A 9270-nucleotide genomic window follows, 5' to 3' on the forward strand; every position below is an offset into this window, starting at 1 on the left:
CTGGAAATCACAGCCATTCTGAAGGGTCACTAGTCTAGAAACATTACCTCTGCTTTGCCTCCACAGATGCTGCAAGACTGGAGGAGTTTCTCAAGCTATTTATTTTTCTATCACAAGCAACATGCTCTGTACCCATTATCATTCAGCTTGGTCTTCCTGCAACCTTTGAAGTAGTCAGTAATAGAATCCATCTATGCACCAGAAAAGAGATTTTATTCTCCTGCTCCTACTTTTTACATTTAGACCATCTTGCTGTTCCTTCACTGGTGACAGATTGAGATATACTGGAAACCCTCCAAGTACACAGAGTGGAACCACACCAGATGCAGTTCAAGGTAGCAACACACCACCACTTCAGGGCAATGAGGGGATGAAAAAAAATCCATGCACTCCTTACAAGTGACATCAACTCTCCAAGAAAGAAATACAAACAAAAATAAGCACAAGAGGAACAATTGGTATCAATTTCTCAACTGGGAAGTGAAAAGTAATAAAGACTAGGCAAAACTTAGGAGTGGTTAGCTTTGCCAAATCATTCCTGCTGTAAAAAAATGGCAAGAACGAACAAGGTTTCCTATGAGAAGGCCATTCAGCCCCTCAAGCCTGCCCATCATTCTACAAGATCATGGATGATCTGCCTTTGACCTCATTTCCCCATAGCCTTCAACTCATTTTTAAAAATCAGCATCCACTTTAAATACTTTCATTGATCTAGTAGATACTATTTTCTGCATTAGAGAATCCCAGTCACCATTCAAGAAACTCCTTTGCATTTCAGTTGCAGAATAAAGAGACTGTCAATTAAAACTATGTCCCCTAGTTCAAAGCTCTCCCACTGGCAGGAACATCTCAATGTCTACCCTGTCAAGCTCCCTCAATCTTGTATGCTTCAATAAGATCATCCCTTTCTCTAAACTCCAATGTGATATTCCTTATGAAGGACTTCATCAATTTACATATACTTTCCATCAAGATTCTCAAGTGGAGACTCATTATCATTGAGCTCCAACTCTATTACTGACTACTTCCTTTATAGGGAAAATAATAGCCAGCCATTAATTATTTTCCTTTACAGCTAACTGCTACATTCTCCAGATGCCAGCATCACATTGTTCCAAACCCATGATGTACAGCCATGTTAAGACTTTATGTTTGCTAAATAGCAGCTAATAACAAACACTAGACCACTGTTAGCTTACTTGTAAGCAATGGGAATCAGCAGTTTAAACAGACTGTCAACCTCCCAAAATAATAAACAAGAAATAACTGGAATCAAATTGGAGAGAAGGAGCAATACATTTCCCAATATCAGCAATCATGTGGCACAAAACGCTCCCAGTATAAAGTGAACTAGAACAAATATTCTTAATCCAAAGGCAAGTTACAAAATTGACATTTAGCCAGTGAATACTATAATTATGATTTTAGTGATGCTGACAATTATTTCAGCAAAAACCCAAGTCTTAAATCTATACTAAATTTTATTGGAACTACATTTTCAAAGAAAAAAGTGCAGAAAAGCAGAGGAGACTACTTTCAACTCACTGTCCCAAATTTGTGAAAGTGTAAAATCATTGTGTTTTTGTTTTAATAATTCCAGCAATGCACTGTAGTTGGGAAGGGAACAGAAAAAAAGGTACTGGGAATATGCACATTTTCAAATTAATCCATTGTATTAGCTAGAGGATAAGCATTGTTGGAACAAGACAAGACATGCAGTTCCCAGCAACAGTATGGTTACAGTGCACAATACAGCAAACTGTTAATCCCAACATTATTTGCATAACTGGTCCTTTTTAATAGTCTCAAATGCAGTCAGCAGCAACTCATTCCAGGCATGCCCAGTGAGAAAAAAAACAACAAAAACACACCTGGGAGCAAACCAAGTGCCAAAACCTGATCTAATGCTTCAATATTATAAATAATTTGAGTTGTGTATGTTATATTATTAGATGGGTGAATGTTCCTGCATTATATTTATGGAACATCAGTACAGATCCTGCATAATCCAATATAATTTCAGGCAAGCAAAGTTTAACAGTGGTTTAAACACAAGAAAATAAAAGGAGAAACAGGCTTCAAAACACTCAAACGTTCCAATAATTTGAAGTCATGGGAAACTAATACTGTATTCTTGCCATATCCAAAAATAAACTATTTTAAGAACACTTGCTCAAAGAGGATTGCACCAACTGATCCACTGATAAATCCCTCCTTATTTCAAAGATTCCAAAGTTGCTAAAGCAACTTTTTTCCCCTCCCTGGTTGACATATAAAATTTAACCCTACAAAAGAAAGCATTGGTTATTTAACTTCTTTGCTGAATGAAGCTGCTGTTAAGTGCAGTAGAGGTTTATAACTTAAAGTACACATGCAAGTTTAAACTCAAAAGTACAACTAATTTACATGATTTAACAGTGGGGAGCTGGAATTGGCCAAAGAAAAGCACAAAAAGAAAAGTCAGCAGGTCCAGAGGACAAGACCAGCTGTCCATCAGCTACAAACATACATCATAAATAGGGACTTAACAAAAGATGGTGATCAGGCCTGCAAATAAAGCAACATTAAGAATAAACATGACAATTGAAGTGTACTAATTAGTACAGTAAATTGGTATGCACCCAGATCAAGTAGTATTCACCATCCCTGTGGGAACCATGTGCATGCAATACTAACCACCCAATTTGATATCCTCAATTGGCATAATAAAATTTATTTTTACATTATGACAACATTGGTAATGTAATAATTGTGGTCTTCCAGATACTGGTAGTAGTCTATAGGCTTGAAATCTTCATGCAGATTGAGATAGTTCATTTGGCAAAGGAAGCCATGTGGAAGAATTCTGACTATGCTCATTGACAGTTTCCAAGAACAATAAGTTGTGGAATTAACCAAGTATTTTGGATCTAGCAATGTGTACTGACACAGGTTTAATAGTTAAAAGAACCCCTACGAAACAGTGAACATAACGTAGTAGAACTTTGCATTAAGTTCAAGGGGGAGGAACTTGGGTCAGCAAAGCTTGCTAAGTTTAAGTAAGGACAATTACTTAGGAATGAGGGCAGATTTGGCTGAAGTGGACTAGGAAAGGAGGTTAGCAAACACATTTGCAAAATAATGGTAGACGTTTAAGAAAATAGTTAATGGCTCAAAGCAAAGATATATCCCAGTGAAGTAGGAGAATTCTAGGAAGGGATAAGGTAACTTTGGTTAGCCAGGGAAGTTAAGGGCACCACCAAACTCAAAGATAAAAATACAATATGCCAAATTATAGTGATAAACCAGATGCTTTGAAAGTTTTAAAAACTAAAACATAACCAATGAGGAAGAAGATAAACTAAACTAGAGGGCAAACTTAGAAGCAATATCAAGGCAGACATCAAGAACTTTTTTGTAAAAATATCTAAAAATGGAGAAGCCAAAAGAAAGAGGCAGGGAAAATAACAGGATGCAGGAAATTGCACAGGGAGTGGAGTAAAACTCTACAGTAGAAAATATGAATAGCATTTCAAAGTTACTAAACAATCAAGGTGTAAAATTCAGTAGATATCACCTAGAAAAAGTGCTAGGGAAACTCAGTGCTAAATACCAACAGGTCCCCTGTACCTGATGGAACGCACCCTACAATACAGAAGTAGCTACAAAGACAGCAGACACACTGGCAAAATGGCAGCTTTATTTAGCAAAGGAAAGAGACAAAAGAATAGTTAACTATAGTTTAAGTGAGTTGCGTGAAGTCAAGTTTGAACTCTTATTGGGAAAATGTTAGATTCTATTATTCTATGTAATAGCCAAGCATTTAGAAATACACATGATCAGGCAGATTGAACATGGCTTCATGAAGTAGAAATCGTGCCCGATAAATTTACTAAAATTCTTTGATGTGGTAATGAGCAGGTCAGATAAAGGGTAATATAACAGTCACACAGCACAAAAACAGGCCTCTTGGTCCAAATCATCCACGCCAACCAGACATCCCAATCTGACTGACTCCCATTTGCCAGCCTATTCATAGACCCATCCAGGTGCATTTTAAATGTTCTAATTGTACCTGCCTCCACCACTCCCTCTGGCAGCTCATACCATACACGCACCACCCTCTGCATAAAGTTACCCCTCAGGCCCTTTTTTAGAATCCTTCCCCTCATCTTAAACCTCTGCTCTCAAGTTTTGGACTCCCCCACACTGGGAAAAAGACCTTGGCTATTCACCTTATCCATAGCCCTCAAATTTTATAAACTTCTACAAGGTCATCCCTCAGCCTCCAACACTCCACAGAAAAGAGCTCAGCCTATTCAGCCTCTCCCTATAGCTCAAACCTTCCAATTGTGGCAGCATCCTTGTAAATCTTTTCCAAACCCTTTCAGGTTTAAGAGCATCCTTCCTGTCGGAGGACAACCAGAATTGTACACAGTATTCTTAAAGTGGCCTCACGCATGTCCTGTACAGCCGCAACGTGACATTCCCCAGGAAGGCAAGTGCGCCAAACTCCATCACCCTGTCTACCTGCAACACCACTTTCAAAGGAAAGTATGCATCCGCACCCCTAAATCTTTGAGCAGCAACACTCTCAGGGCCCTACCATTAACTGTACAAGTCCTGCCCTGGTTTGCCTTACCAAAATGCAAAACCTCACATTTATCTAAATTAAACTCATCTGCCACTCCATAGCCCACTAGCCAATTTGATCAAGGCCCTGTGGCACTCCGATCATATTCACTGTCCACTACACAACCTACTTTGGCGTCATATCTGGATTTTCAGGTGGTGTTCGGTAAGGGACTACGTTAGGCTACTTAATAAAAAGTTAAAGCCCATGATGTTAGAGGTTTTAATGTTAGCATAGATACAGGAGCAACTAATTAAAAAAAGATAACAGCTGGGACAAGGTGGACATTTGAGATAGCAATCTGTGACCAGTGGACTGCCACAAGGATCAGTACTGGGACCACAATTATTCATAGTATACTTAATGACTTGGATGAGGAGAGTGAATGCACTATAGCTGAGTTTGCAGATAACAAAGAAAAAAAAGTGGCAAGGATGGGTCAGAACTTGCACAAGAATATAGGTGGATTCAACAAGTGGACAAAAACCTGGCAGATAGAAATATAATGTGGGAAAATAGGAGGTTATGCACTTTGACAGAAACAATACAGAAGATTATTTAAATGGAGAAAGTCTGCAAGGAGCTGCAGAAGAGGCATTTGGAAGTCTTCCGGCATGAATCAAGAAAGCTACAGGTTTCAATATTCACAACAATTTATTTGTGCAGTGCCAAAAATAATTCACTTTTTAGGATTATAAAAAAAAGTGTCCCAAATTTATTCTTTAGGCATGTCATTTTAGTTGGCATAAATCATTTTTAGTTATCTACTGCATAAAATGAAACAAATCCTGTTGCAGCTTGCAGCAACTCTTATCAGGAGATTTGCTGTCATGATATGCCACAACATCAACGCAACGTACCGGAATTAGACAATCTTGACTCCATTCCAAAAAGCTTTAAATTATAGGCATTTTTATGTCTATATTTTTTCTGGCAGGATATGGTGGTTGTTATTAAACAATGCAATATGTTAGGGTGCCAAATGAGCATCATTTTTCCACAACTTCAGAAGCAGCAAGGAGGATTCAATTTCTTGCAGACATTTACTTCACAATCCAGATTAGTTAACAGAAACTGAAAAGTAATTCCACTGTATATAGGAACAATAGATTACAGTGGATAATCAATATGTAGAAGCCACCAAAACAATACATAATTATGCAGTTTATCAAAATGTTGCAGTGTCACAGCTAAAAGATTATTCAGATAACACGCACATCTCTCACTAAGGGAGAATCCCATTATGTACATCTGGAACTTAAATTTGATAGTTGACAGTAAGCTTATAGCAAAGGTATGATCTACGCTCAAGAGCACAAAAAAATTCACTGTCTACACTGACAACTGTACCTTCGGACTGCAGAGACTACAACACAAATTCCATGTGAAATTTTCCTTGCAGGAAAAGCAAAAAGACAGCAGTGTTTTTCTTTCATCAGGGAAGAGAAAAAAACCTATGGTGCTATTTGAACAAAACTGAAGGTTTTCTTGGTATGATGACCATTATCTACTCCCTCAAATCAATCAGCAGATCTGACTCTCTGCTTTGTGTTATAAAACCTTTCAGCAATATCATGTTAGCAAGCTACAGCTGGAGAACAATGTGCAGTTCTGGTTGTCACACAGTAGGAAGGAAATAATTGCCTTGAAGGCGCAGAGAGATTCATCAGGATGTTGCGTTGATTGGAGAGATTCACCCATGAAGAGACTAGATAAGCTGGGGCTATTTTCCTGAGACAAGAGAAAGAGGAGGGATTTATTGCAGGAAGGGTGATTCTGAGTGAGGTACAATATTCTGAGGGGCATGGACAAGGTACATAGGGAGAAACCTTCCCCAAAGAATGGGCAAATATCAGGGCACATGGTTTTTAAGGCAAAGTGGTGGTTTAGTGAGGATTCGAGGAAAAACAAAATCATCCAAAGGCTGAATCTACATGGAACTCACTGTCTGAAGAAACGATTTGTAGAGGTAGGAACCCTCAACAAAACTACTTAGATGGGCACTAGAAAAAAAACCATAGTGCACAAGGCTACATGCCAGATGCTAGGAAACAGGAAATGGATGGACATTTGGTAACCAACACAGACATAACAGGCCAATGGACCACTTTCTGTACTGTAAAAAAGAATGACACTATATGCAATTAAGTGATAACAATCAGAATGCCTAATACTCAAGTTGAAGGAAAGTGCAAATCATTTTTAAAGGGGAGGCAATGGCCTAGTGGTATTATCACTGGACTATTAATCCAGAGACCTAGGTAATGTTCTGGGGAAGGGAGTCTGAATCCAGCCACAGCAGATATTGGAATTGGAATTCAATAAATATCTGGAATTAAAAATCTAATGATGACCATGAATCCATTGCTGATTGTCAGAAAATCTCATCTGGTGGTTCACTAATGTCCTTTAGGGACAGAAACTGCCATCCTTAACAGGTCTGGCTTACAGGCGACTCCAGACCCACAGCAATGTGGCCGACTCTCCTTAACTGCCCTCTGGGCAATTAGGAATAAGAAAGAATATTTTAGATAATTGCTATGAATGAAAACCCTCAACTGATGGAATAAATAGCCTGCTCTATCCCATGATTCTGACGTGGGTTATAAATTGCAACCTACACCCATGTCAGGGTGATATCTAGCACATCCTGTAACTTAAGCAATACTCCGTATAAAGTTTCAAAACTATTTACAAGCTAAGATCATTTAGACATGACCACACATCTTCCTTAAACCTGATTAGAAAGGCAGACCTGAAATAAAAAGCAAGCAGTAAATTTCACAAAATTTAGACCTGCTAAGAACAGACTGAAGAGTCACCCACCAGCAGAGACGGTTGTCCTTTCACAGAGCGCTCAGGTAAAAAGAGACAACATTCAGGAAACGACTGAAGTTTCTACGACCAAGTCTTAAGAACATACCAGGTACAAAATTTCACAACACCATATTTCCATAAATCATATTAACCACCACGGAAATCCATTTAAAGAAATGAGTAACCAAAAAACAAAGGTCAACAATTGCACCTCCAAAAACCTCTCTCTTTTGATAAGCTGTTAAATATCTTTAGAAAGCTAGATGCCAGATTTCGCTTAATCATACATACATACATACGGGCCTTGGAACGTTTTCAGAAACGTGAAAGGCGCTGATTAAACGCAAGTTGTTATTCCTGTCATGCTGAGGAATTAAAACCCCGGGCGGGGAATGGGCTTCAGACAAGGGGAGATCTGTGACAGGTTGAAGATGGAGGTGGGCAATGGGACAGCACTAGGTGAAGGCCCTAGACAGAGCTCAGTCTCAGGGTGGTGGGGGGGGGGGGGGAAGGGGGGGGTGGGGGGGGTGTTGGGGGTGAGGGGAGATGGTTCGAAGGCTCCGCACCTGCCGCCTGCCCTCCGCCCGGCTCCACGGCCCGCTCCGATTGGCCAACAGGGCCCAGACGTCATCAATGGATCGCCGGCCGATTACCTCGGCCTGCTGTCACTCAAAAGGAGAGCGAAGAGCACCCGCCCACCGGGCAACGCGCCGCCTCACTGACAAATCACCGCCGGCCGCTGGGCTGGAACAGGGTCAGCATCAGCGACCATTAAAACCTCAAACATATCACACATCCGCCTGAACCCTGGAAACAAACCGCACTTCCGTACCGGGTTGCCACCCCAAGCCGTCGACTCGCGATCATCCTCCACAGATTAAAGACACCCAGACCGGAAGGACTGCTCCCTTTCCCTTATCATTGGCTGTCCTTTTGCGCTGGGGCGTCCCATTGGACTGGCCGCATGGAGTGTGGCTCTCTTATTGGCTAATGACTGCGTCAATCACTACCGTCACAGAACCGGAACAGTTCGCACCGTGGATCACGTGATCTGCCGGTTGTCACGGACGCCATTTTTAATTTCCAATAAACAATGAGAGCTCCACCTGGTGGTCCTGGGAATAATTACCCTGCAGGATGAGGTCCTCCCAATGGAAATCAGACTGTCCCAACAAAGTCTTAGAATCAAGAGCCATAGATTTACACAGCATGGAAACAGACCCTTTCGTCTAACTCGTCCCGCCAACCATGTTCCCAAACCAAGCTAGTCCCACTTGCCTGTGTTTGGCTCATATACCTCCAAACATTTCCTATTCATGTACTTATACAAATGTTTTGCAAATGTTATAACTGTACCTGCAACCCGCTTCTTCTGACAGTTCATTCCACACATGAACCACTCTCTGAGTAAAGGTTGCCCGCATGTCTTTTTTAAAGCTTTCTCCTCTCACCTTAAAAATATGCCCCGAGTTTTGAATTCAAGAGTTGTTCGAGACATGGAAATGCAGTATTGAGAAACAAAGCATCAATGTATAAACCTCCATTCTCAAATGCAAACTGGATCTCCAAAATGCATCAAAAACTGTCCAAATATGAGAAGATAATTAAAATTTCAGCTAAATGAGATTCCCATGCTGGCTAGGCTCAAGTCGCCTTACAGGTCAGGTCTACATTCACTGGAGTTGAGAAGTTTGCAAGGTTGTCTTGGAGCAGATTTAGGCTATTTTACCCATAAAGTCTGCTTCGCCATTCGATCATGGCTGATAGTTTCTCAATCTTATTCTCCTGCCTTCTTGCTTTAATCCTTGCTCCCCTCACTAATTCAGAATTTATTTATATCT

At 40.3% G+C, this 9270-nt stretch overlaps 1 protein-coding gene across 6 annotated transcripts in view; it reads right to left on the reverse strand.

Annotated features, from left to right (window-relative positions):
• The window catches only part of LOC109915432 (akt interacting protein), a 34118-nt gene extending 25745 nt beyond the window's left edge, over positions 1–8373 (reverse strand). The window contains exon 1 of one of the 6 annotated variants that reach the window (XM_048606116.1): positions 8262–8373. The gene's annotated coding sequence lies outside the window, so the exon portion shown is untranslated. The other 5 variants (XM_048606120.1, XM_048606115.1, XM_048606122.1 and 2 more) reach the window with 5 other exon arrangements.
• Between the last annotated feature and the right edge of the window lie 897 nt (positions 8374–9270).

Source organism: Rhincodon typus, chromosome 15 (genome assembly GCF_021869965.1).
Source record: "Rhincodon typus isolate 14 chromosome 15, sRhiTyp1.1, whole genome shotgun sequence".
In the NCBI taxonomy this organism is placed as follows: domain Eukaryota; kingdom Metazoa; phylum Chordata; class Chondrichthyes; order Orectolobiformes; family Rhincodontidae; genus Rhincodon; species Rhincodon typus.